This window comes from Coptis chinensis, chromosome 3 (assembly GCF_015680905.1).
Source record: "Coptis chinensis isolate HL-2020 chromosome 3, ASM1568090v1, whole genome shotgun sequence".
In the NCBI taxonomy this organism is placed as follows: domain Eukaryota; kingdom Viridiplantae; phylum Streptophyta; class Magnoliopsida; order Ranunculales; family Ranunculaceae; genus Coptis; species Coptis chinensis.
The window spans coordinates 115271840-115294325 of record NC_141458.1 but is presented as its reverse complement, the minus strand read 5'-3'; the positions used below and the strand labels follow the sequence as shown (position 1 = coordinate 115294325).

Below are 22486 nucleotides of genomic sequence, written 5' to 3'. Positions count from 1 at the left end.
ACAACAATGTATGCACACTCAATTTTCGAGTCATGATGAAGAGAACTGCAGCTCTCTCCAACAAAGAACCTTTTCGGTAAGCATCTCAATCGGTATGCACTTGCATTTGAAATTCATAGGAAGATACCACGGCTTCTAAAGCTGCTGGTGATCTCTGAATAGGGTTTTTTTTTTTGATAAAATCTTCATAGATGTATTTCTGAATAGGGTGAACCACTGGACCATGGCATTTTATTTGGGTGTTCCGGGTTTGCCAATGCTCAAGTAGGCCACGAGGTGCTGCAAACGAAACCTAAGATGGCAGAGTTCTGTTCATGGAGTTCGACTCTGCTGATAAAAATCCGATATGCTGGCTCTCAACACAAACACAGTTATAACCACTTACTGAACTAACAAGCAATCCATCTATGCAGTGGTGAGGTGTCGTGTGGTGGGAGGAAGGGGGTGGAGGAACACAAACACGGTTACCTCTTACTACACCTACAAATTTCAATATTATTCTTTGCTGCTAAAACAACAAAACCAACATCAATATGAGAAATATAAACAGAGAGACATAAATAAAAGTTCATCATCGTTATCAAAAAGAATGCAAAATTTGTAAACAGATACCAAAACAATGAGACGATTAAAGGTAAATACTTTCTTATATGATATCTTTTGATATGTTTGATGCCCATTTAATATAATTTGCTAATAGCCTTGCTACATAAATCGTGGCTATACATAAATCATGGCTATACATATTTGATTGGTCGTTGCAGAGGGATAGATATTGGAAGGAGAAGTAAACTCGCAAGCCCAAGAGAATTGTATTTGTATTTTTTCAATAGTTTCTAATTAGATTCAACAATTTTATTATCGAAAAAAAAAAACAATTTTATGGTCGTCTTGAAAAAATTGGAAACTGGGAATTTAATGAATAGAAAACTAAAAGTTTCTAATTAAAATGTCTTTGATATGGTCAATTTCATTTGTTTATATTGGATTCTCGGCAGCGGCGTTATTTGAGATCCCCGGTAGTGGCACCATTTGAGAATAATGAGATTTTATAGTATTTTATGTCAATCAAAATGTCTGACAGTCCAAACTTTTAATACCATTAAGGATGTTCATGTTTACCTATAAATCTTTTTATGTAAAGCTTAAACTGAAATAGACAATGTTTAAGTTGTTGAGCGGTGGTTATACCTTTATAATACAACAAAACATATGCAAATTCAATGTAAATTTTGAACTTTTACTCTTATTTGCATATTCTGAAAGTGATTTCAAAAATATAAATACTATACCCACCAACTACTTAACAACATTCCTTATTCCAGTTAAACATCATTATCTATTATAAATAAGTCTACCTATAAATATTTACATTAAACAAACACAATTTAATCATGTTTCGTTGGGGCTCAACACAACACTTTTGGAAACCATCCGACTCACAGCTCCAATGAGGGATAACCATAGTTTATCGTCACTCAGCGCAACAATTTTTCAAGTATATATATTAGAAAAACTAACAACATACATTCATAATTGAATAAAACACAAATATTTATAGCCTAATATGAATAATAAGTCAACCCATGCCCAGGGTAAAATTTCATTCCCCAATTAACTTTCAATTTTGAACACTTTAACACTTCAGTTAACACCTTTTATAAAAACATATTTTTCCGAAAGTGTCTTCATTTTGCACTCTAGAACCTATCAAATTACCCTCAAATGGAGGATGGACCATAATTATCATCAGGCATGCAAACATTTCTTATACATATAACAAGCATTCTTACAAACTACATTCACAATTAAATTAAACACAATAATTGTTACCTCACTAACCATTTTTATTTTATACAAGTCATATTAAGAATTCAAAATCACCAGTCATAGAGATTCAAGATACCACGCGCATAGTAAAACATGTCAACCACATACTGTCGGCCACATACGTAATCATAACACCTTACATTTAAGTGGATTTTGGTGTTCCCTTCTTGACACCCTTGCACTTTGTAACATTTGCTCGCTTATTTTTTGCCACCTTCTTCAATTCAATGATTTTCACACATATTGGTTTGTGCTCGTTGTAGATTGTGAGACTACCGTAGGTAATATTGCAATTCTTAGATTTCATTGATGACGTGGAGTTCGATGACACTTGGAGAGAGAAATAAACAAGCACAAGGAAAAAACTAAGCAATAAACATTCATGAATATTCATAGAAAAACTTGTTGATATTACATTTCAAATAGATCTAGAATGTTAGAACAAGAAGGGTTGATTTGGTGCGAGGAAGGGTTAGGGATTTTGGTAACGAAATCTCCCTTCGCTTTTTCTTGCTCTTTTAATATATGTCCATATGTTTGGTTTGAGAGGTATGACTTAGATCTCATACAGAGATGATGATTTATTCATTTCATTTGTTATGTTGCCTAGGAGATTGAAGAAGGCTATAATACAATGACATTTAAATCTAAAATAATGGATCTGGTAATGTAAAAGGACGATTAAAGGTAAATACTTTCTTATATGATATATTTTGATATGTTTGATGCCCATTTAATATAATTTGCTAATAGTCTTGCTACATAAATCGTGGCTATACAGATTTGATTGGTCATTGATTGGCAGAGGGATAGATATTGAGAGGAGAAGTAAACTCGCAAGCCCAAGAGAATTGTATTTTTTCAATAGTTTCTAATTAGATTCAACAATTTTATTATTGAAAAAAAAAACAATTTTATGGTCATTTTGAAAAAATTGGAAACTAGTAATTTAAGGAATAGAAAACTAAAAGTTTCTAATTAAAATGTCTTTGATGTGGTCAATTCCATTTGTTTCTATTGGATTCCCGACAACGATGCTATTTGAGATCCTCGGCAGTGGCGTCATTTGAGAATAATGAGATTTTGTAGTCTTTGATGTCAATCAAAATATCTGACAATCCAAACTTTTAATACTATTAAGAATGTTCCTGTTTGCCTGTAAATCTTTTTATGTAAAGTTTAAACTGAAATAGACGATGTTTAAGTTGCTAAGTGATGATTATACCTTTATAATACAACAAAACATATGCAAATTCAATGTAAATTTTGAACTTTTACTCATATTTGCATATTATGGGAGTGATTTCGAAGGTATAAATACTATACCCACCAACTACTTAGCAACATTTCCTATTCAAGTTAAACATCATTCTCTATTATAGGTAAATTTACCTATAAACATTTATATTAAACAATCACAATCTAACATGTAGATACTATGTGATTGAAATAACATGTAGATAAAAACAACTTGATAGAGACTTGTAAAATAAATTAACTTGATTGAAAAGACTTAATTAAATAAGAACTTGAAGAACAATAATGGAAAATAAAATAAAGCAAATAAAAAGACTTTAAATAAAATAAATAAAAACATGAGTAATGATATCAATCATTGGTTTGTCTAGCCAAGGATAATGATTTATTTATACACTTTTTGTTTATATACCCATACTTTTACATTTACATATTTGCCCTCCTTATCTAGATGTGCTTGTTTTCTTAATTTTATTTTTGTTTTATACTTTATCTTTTCTTCTTGAGCAAGCTAGGGCAAACAAGAGTAAGCTAATACCACTTTTGAGATAAGGACATCATCTTCAGTCTTTTTAGCTAAAGACAAAATCTTCAAACTTTTGGGTTTGAGTCATTGACGACTTTGATCTTGACTTTTTAACACTTTCTCATATGAACTCGAGTCTTCCTAAGCATCGTTAATAAAACTCCTTTAGTGCTAAAATGTATATTTTACGATAAGTAGTCTAAAATGGCCTATAACCTACAAATGATAGTAAAAGCCATGAGTTGTCTATTTATTATATGTGTAAGAATAGTTGTAATGTAGTAATATAAGAGGATAAAAACACACATTTGGAGTCTGATCAATATTTTCCAATATGATATTTGTACAAAATACTTGTCATGTATTCGTGTAATACTGGACTTAATAATGCAAAGGGGGGCCAAGGCAGATCAATAGAGAACGTATCAACTATCAAGCCCTTGGCCACCCTTTCAGCCCATTATGGATGACCAGGTTAGAGGGGCCCAAATGAGTATTGTGTTTTTTCTTAAGTGTGTTATACATCTATAGAAGATTAGCCTCACGGACCAATCCATCAAGCCAATCATTCAACGGTGCATATTAGATTGTCCCATCTCTAGAAAAGACTTCGATGACATGTCTATGAGTCTATCCGATTTGGAGTCCCAACTGGCGGATGGTCGATTTTTTTAATCTTATTCATAATCTCCCATGTTCAATCAATCCCAGGTTCCAGTAGTTTATTTCTATACATGTACTACAATTGTTAACATTGCACGCATTCATTATCATATATATACATGTGTAGTATATCAAACACATGCACTTATATAAATATTATTATGTACATGTTTATTAGTGACCATGTTAGAGGGGCCCAAATGAGTATTGTGTTTTTTCTTAAGTGTGTTATACATCTATAGAAGGTTAGCCTCATGGACCAATCCATCAAGCCAATCATTCAACGGTGCATATTAGATTGTCCCATCTCTAGAAAAGACTTCGATGACATGTCTATGAGTCTATCCGATTTGGAGTCCCAACTGGCGGATGGTCGATTTTTTTAATCTTATTCATAATCTCCCATGTTCAATCAATCCTAGGTTCCAGTAGTTTATTTCTATACATGTACTACAATTGTTAACATTGCACGCATTCATTATCATATATATACATGTATAATATATCAAACACATGCACTTATATAAATATTATCATGTACATGTTTATTAGTTATTATATACTGTGTATTAATTAATTTATAGTATACATTTGTATAGTCGTTGACATTATTATTAATATTAATTTATAATACACATGTTCAATGTAATGTTACAAAACATGCATTTAATAACATACATTCACTATTATGCTACATACCTTTATATATTTAGTAGACTTTTACACCTAAAGAAAAGTCCCAAACTGTTAGGAAAAAAAATTTGGTCCTCGTAATGTCAAAAAGTGTAAAGTTTGATACCATTTTTAGTCATTTTTCAAAAGGAAAAGAACACTATGAAAATCTATATTCGTAGAAGATTTGTTTTTGCGAGTAGGAAAAAAAGAGCATTATTATGTGTGAGAATAAATGATGTGGTGCAATCATAAGGCTCTAGAATGAATGAGTTAATAATTTTAATACGAATTGAGATTGATCATCGTTTTGAACTTATTCATCTGTGATGGCTGGTGCTGCTATGAAATTTTGAAGAAAATGTGTCTTTATCAAATGAGCGGAGCGAACGATATAGGCAGAAAGGGAATGGTATGCGGACAAAAACTAAGTTGGTTGGTTTCTGTATGTCTGTCCTCACCTATCCCTTTCTCTCTCTCTCCCCTCAACCAAACCCTAACTCTCTCTCTCCCCACCCACAAACCCATCTCTCCCTCTCTCTTCTCCACCCTCCGCTCACGCCCCCACTACTTAGCAGTTATCTAGTAAATATGCCGAAGTACAAGCTAGTGTACTACTGATTTGCTATAGGCCTATGTATCTGCTGATCTGCAAAAGTGCTAGAAATATACTATCAGCGACATAAAGGTTGCCGATAAGTAGGGTCAAAATATAAAGGTTGCCGATAAGTAGGGTCGAAATATATATAAAGGTTGCAACACGTGCCTAACTCCAGGGGTATTTAGGACATTTAGAAGGCTATATTTGTTCTTTTTAGTAAGATGGTACACGTGGTAATTGCCTATTCCGTGTTTAAACCGTGTTGATGGATGCCAGCTGGAAGTTTATTAGTTAGCTTATCTCCTACGCGCGTACAAGATAAGCACACACAACCTATAAATACGTCCAGTAGTTTATTTCTGTATCTATTTTTCTCTGAGTGGAAAGAATACGAGGCGGGAATAAGATAGGGTTTGGAGCTCTCGCTAGTCACAACAGCATAAGATCAGGATGGGTTTGATTTTTAAATTCCTTATTCTCTATTATAGCAAATATATTTATATCAAAATTGTGTTTTTTTTTGCACGAGAGAAAATCCACGGTGCACAACTCAGTTTGTTGCGGTAAAATTTCATGAGATAGCAGGAAGCTTCTATAATCTATTTTCTACCCTCAGAATTTTTTTCTTCGGAGAGAACGAACTGAGGGGGAGGGGCATGAGAAATATTTGATTTGGTTGGTGCAAATCAAAGTAGTAGGCTTTCCTATTTCACGATATTTATTTGCTACCAACTGAGATTTTTATCACAAAACTTTGTTTTGGTTTAAAATTTTGATCGTTTTTTTTAGTTGAATTATATGTACGTAATATTTTAGTGAACTGCATGTACTCTCTTCTACTTGTACAAAAAAATATAACAAATATTGAGCTATCACACCCTGTTGTTATCCACCTTCATTGGTCCTATGGAACATGACGTAACTAGTTACTGGTTCACGTTTGTATATGATTAAGTAGGTGAGTCAATATCCTTTGTTTATCTTTTCCTTAGCTATTGGTACTTTTTATGACCTTGTTTTTTTTTCCGATAATATTATGACCTTGTTTGTTGTTTGTGGATTTTGGCGGCATAGTCAGCTGTGCTGCGGTCTGCAGACTGCTCTGCGCCTTACCCTTGTATGCAATGTACATCTGTCAGCTATTGGCTGTTGGTTGGACTCTTCATTTGTCCTTTACCTACTACTACGAACAAAATGGTAGCATACTAGCAGGTAATCCTTGGATTTTCCTACTGTTTAATATTATCTCAATGTTTAAATGTGAACATTCTAAAACCTGGCCCTTCTAATCTACTCATTATGGTAACTGTTTTTTTTTTCCTCGATATAGAGGAGCAATTGGTCTATTTGATATGAAGTGGAGAGGAAGTTGTAGGTTGAGGTTCAAATATATTAGACGAGGAATGCTAAGGATAGCCTCCTCAACTCAAGGCTTGGAGCTACCCTATTGAAATACACGATTATTGGTGATTCCAGGAAAGACATCTACTAAATTCCAAAGGGTAACGTAGTAAATTATCAAACCCGTTGTGTTTTCCTTTTTATTTCAGTTCTAGGTTGGATTTTGTTCTGAAATTTGATGATGTATTCTGTAGGTTCCACTTAAAACTCTTCTTATTGGCGACAACTGTAGAATGAAGGATCGAGGTTTGAAGACGCACCATGGATGTGAGCTCTCTCTCTCTCTCTCTCTCAATTCAAATTGAATTATGCTTGTTTCTCTCAATTCAAATTGAATTCTGCTTGTTTTTTTATGCGAAGCTTGCTCACACCTTTTATGCATCTACAACCATAAATAGTGGAAGAAAGGAATAAATCAGAAATTAACCTGTGATATATTTTTCATCTAATATTTTTGAACCTTCCTTGAATATGAAGCCTCCAAGAATATCAGGTCGTTTTCACCGAAACTTGATACCCAATGCCTGCTTAGTTGTACACCTTGCGTAGTTTTCAAGCCCAGTCCATCAAGCCAGTACTGTCATCAGTTTTCCAAGTCTCCAACTCCTTTTCACTCTCCCGTAGTCAGGTGTGCTTTGAGCATTAGACGCTCCCCGAAACCTTTGAGGAGTGTGGAATATCGTCGTTTGAGTTTTGGGGTAAATTTTTCCAAACCCTTACTTTTTAATTTTCTTATCTGCATATGCTGATTTTCGAGTAATCTAATTAGATTGTTAGCTCAATATTTGTTATATTTTTTTGTTTCTAAACCTAAGAAACCTCAAACCCCAACTTGAGTGCCTTGAAATGTGATTCAATTTGACTCATATTTGTTCATATTTAGTGCCTTGAAAACCCTAGCCTCAAAAGAACACAGAATTAGCCATATACCTTTTACTTCCAAGTTCCAATCAAAACTGATACTAGTTCTATTACTTCTGTTTGTTGTGGTTTTTCCTTGTGGGATGAGAAGATTGTAGACTAGTGGTTCTTGTTAGAGAAGGGGAGAAACCAGGAGATGTAATTCTTATAGACTTTGCTGTTAGAACGACTCCTTAGGAGTTTGATTGTATTATATAATTATAAGATCAGAGACTCTACAAGAAGATAACTGGGGGTATGTGTCTTATTCCACCCCGGTAGGTTCTGCTTTGTTTTTTTTATTCTCTACTGGTTTTAGTTTCTGTTCTCAAATTAAATCGATATGGTATGGTAATTCGGTCTGTAGGATGATCTATTTTTCAAAGTTGTTGAAAACCTATATAATCATGCATGCTCGTCTGTTGTACCTATGGTGTGCTATTGGATGCTGGGATTCAATTTATGTGTGTGTGTGTGTGTGTGTGTGGGGTGGGGGTGTTGTGGAACGAGCACCTTCCAAGTACACCATTTGAATTTGTTCTCTCTCTGCCTGATCCCCTCTTATACAGTTCCAACTGTATAAGATTTGAGTCATATGTGTTCCTATTTAGTACCTTGGAAACCCCAGTTTATATGTTTTATTCTTCTAAACACTAAACCATATACCTTTCGGCATTTTCTTTATTCGATCGACGACGACACATGTTACAATTTCTAGGCAACATCAGATATACTACTCAATTCACAGTTGAAAACCTTTTTTTTTTCCGAAATTGTTTTCCCTTGAATTTGTTTTAAAGCACATTTTTTTTAATTAAAAGGAAGGAACACATTGTTTTTTATTTTTAGCTTGTTCTTACACCCCTAAATATATTTGAGAGAGAATATGATGTCATAATGGTTTTCTCCACCCAAATCTGTTTCTCTGGTTTTTGAGACCACTTCATGTTAAAAATTCACCACTCCAGGTTGTGCTTGTTTAACCCGTAATATTGGAACTTTTACATGACCAAATTTGTGTTGAACAGAGGATGAATCATGGGCTTAGGCAGGTGAGCTAGGGTTGAAAAAATGGTTTGGTAGACTACCAACATCTATTGGTAAAAGTTTGCTGCCATTTTAGAACTGCCAAGGTTTTCCCACTTTTCACATATTTTGGTTGGATTTAGGTGGTGGAACCGTGGAAACGCGTACCAAGTTCCTGATTTAGGCCCGTTTAGTTCCATTTTGGAGCTGTAAAAGTTCTCAAATTTGCAGAGATAATAAGTAACATCCTTAGAAATAAAATTTCCCTTATCTCAAATTTTTTTGGAAAATTCTCTAGTTGTGATTGCGAAGTATTTTGGTTCTCCAACATTTATGTTATGTCACTATTTAAACAATTTAAACATTTTACAAATTGCTTCTCTTTAATTGTATGTCTCCTGTATTTTCAAAGATCTACCTTACCTTTCTCAGTTACAGTTTTGTGCTTCTTGTTTGAAAACCTTTCACGTGTATAATATGTTGCCAAAATACTTTTTTTCCAATAGTAATTGACGGTTTTTAAAATGTGGGAACAATTTCATATCTTCCTTTTTGAGAACTTTTATACATACGTATTTTGTGAAAAATAAGCAATGTTTGATGCTTTTGTCATAGCAAAATTGTCTTACAGACACCTCCATGCTGTACCTTGTATTCAGTGTATTGGGTATTGGCTGGACTCCTTTATTGTTCTATTACCTACTGCTTCCACGTAGACCAGATGATGGGTAATGCACATATTATCTTACATTTTGAATAGACATGTTTGTACCTGGAAACCCTTGGAATTTCTTACTGTTAAATCAACACCTCATCAATACCATTGTAGTTCTTTAGCGCTCATTACACTGGTGACTTGAAAGAGCCCTTTTTCTTTTTTAGCATTTATTTGCTCAATTTTCCTAGAAATTCATTTTTCTTTCTAGAAATAAAATTTGATTTCCTTTTTCTGGAAAGTCTACCCTCTTTCTTTATCGCAAATATTTTTGTGAAAAAATATATTCTGACCAAAATTATGTTTTGTTTTTTGCACAAGTGAATCCATGGTACACAACTCAGTTTGTTGCGAAAATTTTCATGAATCGGTAATCTATTTTCCACCCTCGGAACTTTCTTTGGAGAGAATAAACTGAGGGAGGGGCATGGGAAATATTTGATTTGGCTGGTGCAAATCAAAGTAGTAGGCTTTCCTATTTCACAATATTTATTTGCTACCAACTGAGATTTTTACCACAAAACTTTGGTTTTGAATTTTAAAATTTTGACAGTATTTTTTAGCTGAAGTATTTTTTAGCTGAATCGTATGCACAGAATATTAGTAATTCTAGGGTACGAGGTGGGAGTGAGGAGATGGTGAAGGTCTACGGTTCGAGCTCTCGCAAGTCGCAACAACGATCAGGATGGTTTGATTTCTAAATTCGTTCTTCTCTACTATTGCAATTATTATTATTGTTTTCACTGTATAGAAAATACTTCGTTTTTAAAAGAAAATTTGTAATTCTAGGGGTTGTTCTGAATTAATTCCACGTAAACCCTAAATTAATTCCATGTTTTTTTTACTGTCTAGAAACTACTTTGTTTTCAGAAGAAAGTTAGTAATTGTAGGGTTTGTTCTGAACTCATTTCAGATTTTTTCGTTTTGACGCTCTCAGTTTCAAAATCAGTGTTTTATTTGTTAATATTTTTGTTTTCTAAAATATCACACTCCATTGTCCTTGCTTATATATATATAGTAGTTATTGGCAGCCTATCTGGTTCCAGACCCTTTCTATTAGGTAACAGAGACGACATAAAGGAGATGTCCAACAACGGCTTAGTTATTCTTGTGGCGGCTCCAAACATCAGAGGCAGTCTAAGACCCTCAGATATGTCGATGGACTGCTAAGACTATGGTATTGTGTTGACATCAACTAATCCTTTCGTCTCACTACCAGTGGTATATGTGTGTGCCTGATTCTCCTTATAGAATAATGTGGTAGATTACCAATGTTTTTATATGTAAATTGGTTGTATCTAATCTCGGATTCTCTATTGGTTGTTTTCATTGGCAAAATACAGAATTTGGACTGATAGAAATCAAACCGCAATTACCCAACACATTACAGCCCAACATCACACAAAAAGAGCACCGACCGACCTCTCCCATTACCCATGGAGTTTATATTGTCGCTAAAGAAGGGAGGCTTTTCTATGGTGACCTATACTATACCCCGATTTCTTAAGGGAGGCTTTTCTAAATTTTTCTCCTGAAACGTGACCTTGTAATTTTTACTAATTCATACTATTGCAGACTTTACTTAATTGAAGGAACTTAAGCTAGGAATATGTTAAGATGCACAATAAGATTGATACTATCCTTCACTGAATTGAGGCTGTCTTGTTGACAATTATTCTATTACTTGTAGTAAAATCATCCAGTTTTAATTGTTCATGAAGTAGTGATGTAGGCATTTATACTGATGGTTCTTATTAGACCGTTTCGTACAACTTGTATTTTTCAGTTTACCCTGCAATGGAGGTATTATTGTCCTATTTACTTTATATATGCAGAGTGTGAACTAGCTAAAATATGAAAACTGCAACACTACCGATGTTCAAGACCAGAATTTTGGGTACTGGCAAGTGTCAACTATGTCATAATATGTTTACAAGTTTATTATCCAACCTTACTTTTCAATAGTCAAATTTAAATATTTCATTATTTGCAGGTGCCGACTAGCAAAGTCGGTAAAACCTTTGGGTGATGATACCAGAGGTCTGGGACTCGAATCCCGCCAGCATCAAAGAGTTACTGATCTCATTTAAAACAGGCTTACCAAACAAAAAAAAATAGTCAAATTTAAAGCTTCTGATGATGGTATTGCATCTACTACTTGTGTAGATATCCTTAATGACTCGTACTTGTAACAAACCAGGTTTTTCATTCTTCTCTCCATAAAAATGGCAATAGTATCTCTTCTGTCAAGTGAGCTTATCATCTTACGAAGTAGTCTTTGGCCATGATTTCATTCTGGTTAATGGCTTCAGGGTATGAAGACGGACACAGAACAGCACCACATCCTGTACCAGGATGGCTACAAGTAACTCTTTAAGAACCGCTGATGAGACTTTACAGAAAATGCAACCTTGGGTAGGGTATCAACAACAGAAGACTGGGCTTCTAAAGGGCTGGTCTTTTTTATGTTAGGGGACATGCATGCACCCTCCACTATGGGCTCTGAAGGCTGGAAATAGCTCAAGAACTACTCACGACACTGCGGGAAAGTAATATATTTTTATATAAATTAATTTTTATTTAAGGCTTGACTATTTATGTGTATCCCATATTGACTACTCACCTATCCTATTAAGTTACTAACATTGTCGTTTCTGGAGTCGACGTTATTGAAGCATTTGCTGAGCTTGCTAGGCACTGTCTGTTGGAACAGTGAAAAGTTAAACTGTTTACATCATTTGATTCTTTGCACTGGCAGCACATCTGATGTTATCTCTCTCATCGTGGCAGTTAGTGCCAGTGCAGGTAGTATGCATCCAGATGGTGGTGCTCTTTAGGGAAGCTAAATCACGGTTTTTGGTGTTGTTTACTTCTCTCGTTGCATTGGACCCCACACCCCACAGATGCACAGCATAAGAGGTATGGAACGAACTCCTATTTACCAGTCTTCTTCTCAAGTACTTGTGTGTGTGCAGCTCTTCATTGGTAGCATTTTTAACTGCTCAGATAAGGAGATCTGACTTTAAACCTAGCACATATAGTCATATACTTGTCTGTAAATGAGATCCACTAGTTAATTTTGTGAGCCACTGTTATCTGAAGAACTAAACAAGTGACTCGTCTGTATTTTTACCATTTTCTTTCCTACCCAAGAATATGAATGATGGGAATATGAATGATGTGGCCTAGGGGCGTCTGCGATCGTTTAATCTTCTATGTACAGCTGCTTGTTGGGCACATTGAATCTGGTCTGTTTAACCTTAATATGCACTCACTACGCCCATTATAACTTGTGAATCATGATTTTCTTGCTCTAGGTTCTCCTATAATCTCCTCTTATTAAATTAATATGGAAGTTCTCTCATCTAGGTTTATTGAGTGGGCCTGCGTGGTTGTTCTGCTCAATGCCTCTAATCTCATTTGATACAGTGAGCTACATGTATTATTAGATAATTTGTTCAGAGTTTTTTTAGAGGCCAAACTATGGTTGTTGCAGGAGTGCAGCTTATGCTCGGCAATAAGCACCAAGGCAGCATAATGGTTTTGGGGAAGAAGGATCGGACAAAGGAAATGCTGTTGGAATCAGTTGACACCTCAAAGAGAGATGAGCCAGTGCAAAATTTGTCTTGATAGAAAGAGAATCCTGAGATCTCATCTTGATCCGATCCTTGGAGTGAAGAGCTATTTCTGGGAGCAGTCCTATTATGTGTATATATCATTTTTGTGGATGAAGTTCTGGTTGGAAGTAAGTTACATACTGTTGGTGACACAAAAGGGAGCCTATAACTTGAAGAAATATCTAATATATATGAAAAAGGGCCAAATTCGGTTTCGCCTAGACATTGTTAAATGGAAGGGGAGTGACTGCAGTAGCAGGTGAAAATTCTAGTATATAGTTATCATCATGGTAAAGTAATCAAATATAACTAAAGCAAAGCCATATATATCGGAGAAGAAGTTGGTAGAGGCGAGGGCGAGGGGATACGATGTTTTAGAATTTATGAGCGTTCAACAAATACAAACGGCTTTCCCATAAGTTCCGTGTTAACTTCTGTATGGTGAGCCTGCAAATTGGAAGATGAGAATTGAGAAGTAGTGAAAGAGCTTGGTCAGAGTTCAGACCACAGAGAAATATACTTTGTCGCAGTGAAAAACGAGGGTGTTAATGGATTACACCACCAAAATCCCAGACATGGGCCTGTTGGTTCTTATTAAGGCCCAAGACATAGAAATAGTCCATTATGATGGGCCGTTAGATGGTTCAAAACATCAAATAACAGCGTGCTTCGCACGTGGGGAGTAGCGTTACGTGTTTCTTCCGTGTCGAAAACGTGTTTTCGTTAGCTTGTCACATGTTTAACCCGTGTTCGTAACGCTTCACGCTATCGTAGATTACTAGATTTGACGCAACCAATGACCTCCCCAATACCTATAAATAAGGGACCCCCTCAGACATAGGGGTGCAAACGGATAGGTTCGGATCCGGATATGGGTATATCCGAATCCGAATCCGAAAATTTATACCGATATCCGAATCCGACGGATATTAAAAAAATTATCCGAATCCGATTTCGGATATCCGAAACGGATATCGGATAATATCCGATCCAAAAATTAAAATTAATTAAAATTTTATTTGTTTTGAATAATTCATTTTACCACTATAAAAACTAGTATAAATATTATATTTGTCATTTATTATTAATATTTTGTTATTATAGTTTTATATTATTAGTTTATGATTTTATATAATATTTTGTACAATAAAAAATGAATGAATTAATTATATATAATAACTATTAATTTTTTAAATCGGATCGGATATTATCGGATGCGAATATGTCAGTATCTGAATCCGTATCCGAAACCAGTTCGGACATAAAAAAAATATCCGAATCCGAATTCGAAATTTTCGGATAATATCCAATTTTTCGAATACGAATTTGAATGGGATTCGAATATTTAGATATCCACTTGCACCCTACTCAGACACTTGGAGAAAAATAACGATTCAGAAGAATTCTGGGTTAGTGTTTCGATAGAAGGCCGGAGCGATGTTCTAGGGTTTCTACCTCCAATACTCTCCACTATTCCAGATCTGTTTTACCACCAAAAAGAAGTTATAATAATATCAGTCTAATAGTTGTACTAAATTTTTGTTCACTGTTCTCATTACCCAGAGCACAAAAGAGATCCCAACAATTGGAGTTCCATCTAGTAAACAGGTCTAAAGTTTCTGATTTGGTTGTTGCATCCTTGATGACCGTACTTCATATAAAGCAGGTTGTTCTTTCTTAGATATCCTTGGCGACACATACATTAAGTGTGAGAGAGACATTAGAGTATTCCATGCACCTGCTATTTGGGGTCTTAAGGTAGGAAATAACTTGAGAACTATTCACGACACTTGTACTTTGTTAGCGTCTTATGTATTTGTGTTTGTTTTAGTCGGCACAGCCGGTGGTCTAGGACACATGATTCAATGATGTTAGTGCGTTTACATGATTCTAGTGAATACAAACAGACCCAGTTATGTCACGTTTTTATTTTGCCAAGTTTATTTTCCTATATTAAACAGTACTGGTATTTCCTGTTTCCAAAATCATCGTAATGTATGTTTTTTTTTGCTAATTTAAATGAAGGGTGTACTTGATGTCATGGAGGAATTGTTGTGTGCACATGAAGTTTTTCCCGGTGATATACTTTTCCACCCTCAAGAGGGAGAAATTTCACGGTGCAAGTGAGCAAACAAAGAGAGTTGTTTCACGGGAATTCTCTTCTACAAAGTAAGCCTATCAATCAATATCCCCCATATGCCCGTACAATCAAACACACCCGACGTTGTTTCTTCTCTAAACGCTCTGCTCTCACATTTACATTGATTTCTTTTCTTTTACTTTATCTATACATAGATTTATATCTATTATATTCCCTACACTCATCGACTTATTTACTTGAATATATATATCCTCAATTCTGACGCAAACCTATTGGTTCTGAGAGAGAGAGAGTTTCCTTCGTTGGCTTTATTAGAGTTTTTCTGTTTGACCAAACTCATGACTTGGATTACATGATAACTTTCCACTTTTTTCTCTTGGTCCGTATAAGTACGCCTGTTTGAGAGCCTGCTGTATATATTTATTTGATTGTGTGGTTTTTAATATCCTTATTTCCCCTGTATTTCATATTTTTACTAATTTATCTGCACACATCTCGGAGCACACACACATCTCGGATTCGGATCAACGGCAAGATAACACGGTTACAGAGATGATCTCTGTACCCGGTTGTAGAGATCTCGAGTCCTTTATCTATTTATCCCAGATCATTTGGTTTATGGCTTATCATTATTAATTTCCTATTCTTTTATCCGTTTCCTCTATGACGATTTTTTGGTTTCAAACTCTCATACATGAGATGGTAATGACTCACATTTTCCAAGAAATAGAGAAGAAATGTGTCTGATGCAAAGCTTGAGGGGAAGCTTGCAGTGAGCGAGAGGAGCCAGCTGTCTTGTGGTAACTTGCCTTTAGCGGTTGTATATACATGTACATGCATATCTGTTCAGTTTTTCAGTTTACTGGTACCATCTCTTGACTTACATTTATATAAGTTTACCTCTTGAAGGAAGTAGCACGGAGCTACTACCCTAAAAATACTATTTTCTGGATGCCCATGCTTTCAAAATTTAACAGAGTCATCTATCTTGGAATCTGCAAAAAATCTACTATTTTAAATGGTTGCTCCAAGTCCCTCCCTTAGTTAGTATTCCTCATTTAACATATATGGACCCCCAGACTGTAAAATCTTTAACTTCCATGAATATCCAGTGATCTTTTTATAATATAACATTTAGTAGTTAACAGTGGGTCCCATGTCGTGTTTATTTAGAAGTAATGTCTCCATTGTATGAACTGAGATTCTATTTACGTATATGAAGTAGGTGAATTCTATAACGTTTATCCTTAGTGAAATCTATGCTGCAATTATTTGAAATTTCCAATTCCTCAGAAACCTATGAGTGTGTGATACTCTGACACTAAGAAAATTGTAACGACTTTGCTCAAGGATTTTTGGATGAGCAAACGTCTCCGAGTACTTGAGGAGTTTGTATAGCGCGCACTTGACTGTATTCAGGTAAATTCTAGCTCTCATACTCATGGTCCTTGCTTATGTTATCCTCTTTTCAATTGTTGTTATTGACAACCTGCCTGGCTGTCAGACCCTTTATACTAAGTAACACAGGCGATGTAAAAGAGATTTCCAACAAAAGCTTAGTTGTTCTTTTGACGGTTCCAAACATCTGAGGCAGTCTGATGTCCTCACTACTAATACTAAGGTATCATGTTGACATCAATTAATCCGTTCCATCTCACTACCATGGAGGTATATATGCATGTCTTATTCTCCTTACAAAATAATGAAGTAGATTACTAATGTTTTTATATGTAAATCAGTTATATGTTAATCTCAATTTATTGTTTTCATTGGAAAACTATAGAATTTGATCTAGAATAGATCAAACTGCAATTGCACGAAAAGCGAACTAACAGCTCTCTCCTCTTAGCAATTGAGTTAGCAATTGAGTTTTTCTTGTCATCAAAGAAACTAGGCTTTTCTATGGTAGCATCCTCAGTTTCTAAGGTAATTGTAATTTTTTTCGTGATTCATGACCAAGTAATTTAAGTAATTGATGCCCTTGCAGATATTACTTAGGCGTTGTTGACAGGTATTCTATTACTTTTAGTAAAACCATCCAGGTTCAATTGTTCATTAAGTATGAGATGCTAACGCATTTTGTACTAATTCTTTTTAGTAAGAAGGTCTTACGACTTGTATTTTTCAGTTTACCCTGCAATGAGGTATTAATGTCCTATTTACTTTGAATGGACGGTTTTTAAGTAAGAATGTCATACGACTTGTAAGAATGTCTTATGTCTTACTTTAATTGTTCATGAAGATATCCTTAATGACTCGTAGCTAGTAATTGGAGTTTACGTAAGTGTACTTATCCTCTTACTGAGTAGTATTTGGTCTTGATTCCTTTCTGGTCAATGGTTTCAGGTATAAAGACGGGTGCAGAACAGCAGCAGATCCTGTAGGAGATTCAATCGAGGGAATCTACAACGGAAGAGTAGGCTTCTAAGGGGCTGGTCATTTTTCTGTTAGGGGGACAGGCCAAGGCAGGAAATAGCTCAAGAACTACTCATGACACTTCTAATAAATGGGAATGATGAAAATAAGATATTTTTATATAAAATACTTTTTATTCAAGGTCTGATATATTTATAAATATCCCATATTGATTACCCACCTATCATACTGACATTATAGTTTCTAGAGTCGACATTAATGAAGCATTTTCTTATCTTGCTAGGAGCTGTCTGTTGGAATGGTGAATTGTTAACTTGTTAATATTGTTTGTATATGTATTTGTTGTTAGTATTGGAGCGAAAAATAAACAAACGATAAGTTAGTGGCTGAAGCCAAAAACCGTGTCTGTTTCACATGGTTCATGTGAATACAAATAGATCTTGTTTTACTTGATGTGGCTGAAGACAAAAGACGAATTTGTGTCATACTAAAAGCGGTTCCCCACCCATATATCTATATGTTGGCCGCCTCTTCTCCTTGTAGTGATGTCCGAATCTCAGAATGTGGGAAACAATTCTTAGAGATCCTTGAAATAAGTTGGTCACAGTTGCAAGTTACTTAATTCTGGTCAGTTGGTTTTGATTTATTTTGGTTACATTATCTCAGTTCTTATGATGTGAAAAGTTTCCCTTGGTGTTATGGCAAAGAAGGCTAAAATGAAACAGATTTTGACTCCTGTGTTACAAAAGGAGCTATCACCACCATTACACTATATGATTTACTGCTTTCTTCTGCTCTATATTGCTGTAGGTTGGGGTTGAATTATGTTTTACTAGTTTGCGCTGGAACACCCTTTGTGTATAGGTCTGTCTTCTGTCTTTACAACTGAGGTCCTCAGCATTCTGTCATTACTTGTCTCAGAGGTCCTACAGAGATGATGTAGAAGAGATATATACCTGCTTGGCTACTAAAGACTAAGGTATGTTGTTCGCATCAATTATTTGTTGTAATTGATCTACTTTTTGTATTGTTTTAGAAATTGCATGTTTTGATTGTCCTGTATTCTATTTTCCTTTTACTTTATTAGGGACTAGGGAATCTTCATTAGTCCAGCTCGGGTAGAACCCTTTGGTAACGGTTTTGTGAAGCTAAAATTATTTCATCTGATAATTTCAAAACAAGGATCCATTGTTTTTTTTTTCTTCAATATTTTATCATCTTATTCTGTATCATGCTGATTGCTGACCAATGGTTTTCCTCTTCTAAAATATTATCGAAAAAAAAGACTTCTTACAAAAAAACTCAATGTTTACAAAAAAGAACTTGGTGTTTTATTCTTCTGTTTTCCAAAAAAAGTTTTCTTCCATAAAAGAAATGTGTCCGTCTCCATGATTTTGAAAGTACTCTTACCTATATCTAACTTACTCTTTTGGGGATATTTGCGGGTACATCTCACTTGGTAGCAGAATAGTTTCATGCGGTAAGAAGCATTTGCAAATGTATTCTCCATGCATGTGAATTTTGCAACAGAAGAATCCATGGCGTGAGGGGCGTGGAGAAATTTCACTTGGCATTTGGCTTTCCTACTTCATGGAAGTTTTGTATCATGTGATACTTGCCTGTCAAAGTTATCTCAATCAGTCAGTCATAAACACCCAACTTCTTTTGTGTTTCTTGTTTGAAAACCTTTCACTAATATTGCCAAAATGCATTTGTTTTTTTACAAAAGAAATACATTTCCATGATACTTCCTTTTAAAAATGTAAATAGTTCTATGTTCTTCTAATATTAACTGGTTTGGAACATGCCCCTCTTACTTACAAATAAATTGTTTTTCCTTCGTTTCAAAACTTTGCCTTTTTTTTAAAACACTTTCACTCGAGTTCACATATATATTTTTGACAAAATATGCTAATATCCTCCCCTCTAAATCTGGATCTCAAACTATTCTTCATGTTGTTTTGTTTTTCCAATGTTTTAAAAAAATTCATAACATCTTTCTTACTAGATAGCATTCAAGATGATATCAATTGCACATTCAAGATGAAAATGAGGAATTTGGGTTGGATGCGGCTGAGATGGTAGAGAATAAATGGATATGATGCAAAACTTGAGAGGAAGTTTCGTGTGACGAGAAGAGTCAGTTGTATTTGCTATAACTTGCCTTTAGGTGGTATTTACATTATTATGACTACATGCCTTTCTGCCCAATTTATAGTTTACTGGTACCATAACTTTACTTATATTTATAGGACTACTTACGAGACTTATGGTACTTGGTAAAGGTAAAAGTAAGATATTTTCGTATAATAATATTTTTCTTCAGTGTCTGATCTATATTAGTACGTGCAGAGTACTTAAAAAAATTCCATTATGGTTTCTAGAGTTGACTTAAATGAAGCGCATGTTGAGCTTGCTGTGGGAATATGCTGATGTCTTAAGTTGTTAAAATCATCTGCATGTGTTTGTTGCTAGTATGGAAGCAAAAATAGTGAAGTAGTTAGTAGGCGAGTGGCGGTCTAGGACATAATTCAGCCAAATATTTTGTGTGTTAGTTTATGTGGTTCATGTGAATCCGAACTGATCCAGTTATGCTTGGTGTGGGGAATAGAGGTATGACAAAAGACGAATTTGTATCTTACTAAAAAATGCTTCCTCTCCAGTGGGCACTCACGCAGCCTGGATACCCTGTAACAGAAAATGATTTCTTTGGCTTTCCAGAAAGCACATTACGACCATTTTATGTAGTCCTAAGTGTCCACGTTGGTTATCATCAATTTTTCTGTAATCCTAAGTGCCCACGTTAGTTAATCTATTTCAGGGTTTTTTTGGCTTTCCATAAAGCAGGTTAAGACCTTTTTTTATGCATGAATCTTAATGTCTTTTACCTAATCATTTATTGTTTTCATATCTAGTATCTCCTATCCATTTATTGTAAATGTGTTTTATTTTGACATTGGTATGCCAGAACTTGTATTTAACGACCGGCTTACCTCTATATGGTGTTTGTTTTAAAGAACCATATGAGACTTGGTGTTTTCTATGGTGTATCTACTGCACACCTTTGTTGTTGTGCATGCAGAGGTACTTCTCCCTCCCTCTTTTATGTTTACATATTGTAATAGTGACTATTCAATTGGGAAGGAGGCTCCTGGTTGCTTATCTACCATCATTATTGTAGCCATTTATTTTTACTAATTGTTTGTGTTTTAAGCATTAATGCTAGTTAAAATCCCAAAGTTGTGTTCATAATCATTTCTTTATTCAATTTCACGCATTTTGTTTTTCATTCTTTTTACTCATGGTCTGATTCAGTTTGACTGAGGTATGTCAAAATTTATTAAAGATGTAGTAGACTGATAATATCTAAGTGCTATTTTTTTTTTCTAAACCTAGGCATATTATTCATTTATTTCTGTTTATTACTGTCATGGAATTGAAAGTGTAGGCAGAGTCGAATACTTCTAAACTTTTAATGTTTTTTACTCAGCAAGGTGTAGAAAGGTAAAGTTGTGACTCACTTAGTACAATCGTAGACTCGGGTTTAGAGGTTACTTAAGTGAAGATTAATAATAGTCAAAGATGCTTATTGTTGGTAGCCAAGCTTTTCAAAGGTTATCCCTTATACCCTATTAAAGTGGTTTTTTGCATTTTGGTTCTACTATTAATAGCGAATTTAGGGTTTGGTCTACAATTAATCGTTTATTGCACTTTGGTTCCAAATTGACAGAGGTCCGTTTATACTTTCTTAATACCCAAATTATCCTAACACGTGTACTTAATACCCAAATTACCCTGACACGTGTACTGCCATGTGAAGCTAATCAATGGCCATCACTTAACTGGTATTTTGCAGTTTGGTCCTAGTGATAATAGTGATATTAGGGTTTGGTCCACAATTAATCGTTTATTGCATTTTGGCCTCATTAGTCCATCTAAAATTTTATAGTACCATATTTACCCTTAAATCATTAGCTATCATTTAATCATCTGATTTTAATCAACAGCTCGTCTTACACCATGTGTATCTCAACTAACCGAGTCCCAAACTTACATTTTATATTCTTCGTATCTTACCACCACAGCCACCACCACTTTCTTATCTACTTAATTATCACTTCATTCATCACCATTCTACTACAATCACCGTCATCTAGCTTTCTTAACTTTATACAAAGATCAAAATCATTTGTCTTATATAGGACTATAAAAATTAATTTTGAATTTTTTTTAAAAATAAGATTGGGTATTTGAAATTTCAACTTAAACTCCCTAATAAATGAGACAAAAATCTTAACAACTCTTATTGTAACCTGAAATCCAAAAAAAATTGAGTATCAAAGATCAACAACAAACTTGAATGTTCAAAGATTGCCGACAAATTTGAAAATATAATTGTAAAGTGAAAATATGAGAAATGAGTTTTTAATTGGTTTTAGATTGTGTTATGGAGGGTGGAGGTGGTGGTGGTGATTGTGAAAATATGAGAATGAGTTTTTCAAAGATTGTGTTAATGGCAACCATTGCTTTTAGATAGTGGTGGTGGTGGTGATTCAAATTGTTATGGAGGGTGGAGGTGGTGGTGGAGCGGTGTTCAAGAAAAAAAATTTTAATTGTCTTGGATTGAATGAATGAGATGATGTCATGTGTAGTTTTTAGTAATTGGTCCCATTTTTAATAGCAATATTTGCAGTTTGGTCCTCAAGTAAGTCACGTGTAAGACATGTGCAGGGTATTATGGACATTTTAGAAAATATATGGACGGAATAGACATGGGCCGTTCGGTCAACTCACAGTCAAC

General features: G+C 34.7%; 1 long non-coding RNA gene across 20 annotated transcripts; it reads left to right on the top strand.

The window, feature by feature from the left end:
* Window positions 1–5931: 5931 nt before the first annotated feature.
* LOC147513280 (uncharacterized) lies at window positions 5932–21976 on the top strand. 20 transcript variants are annotated; one of them, XR_015215363.1, is made up of 14 exons: window positions 6199–6507; window positions 6624–6761; window positions 6880–7051; window positions 7145–7217; window positions 7428–10768; window positions 11792–12140; window positions 12382–12510; window positions 13088–13467; window positions 15234–15377; window positions 16034–16109; window positions 16603–16728; window positions 16814–16930; window positions 17656–18664; window positions 19694–21976. It is a non-coding gene; the product is annotated as an uncharacterized LOC147513280 (long non-coding RNA). The 20 variants fall into 20 exon arrangements; XR_015215371.1 differs by having other exon boundaries at window positions 7428–7648; window positions 10613–10768; window positions 15234–16728; XR_015215369.1 differs by having other exon boundaries at window positions 7428–10279; window positions 10623–10768; window positions 15234–16728.
* Window positions 21977–22486: the final 510 nt, after the last annotated feature.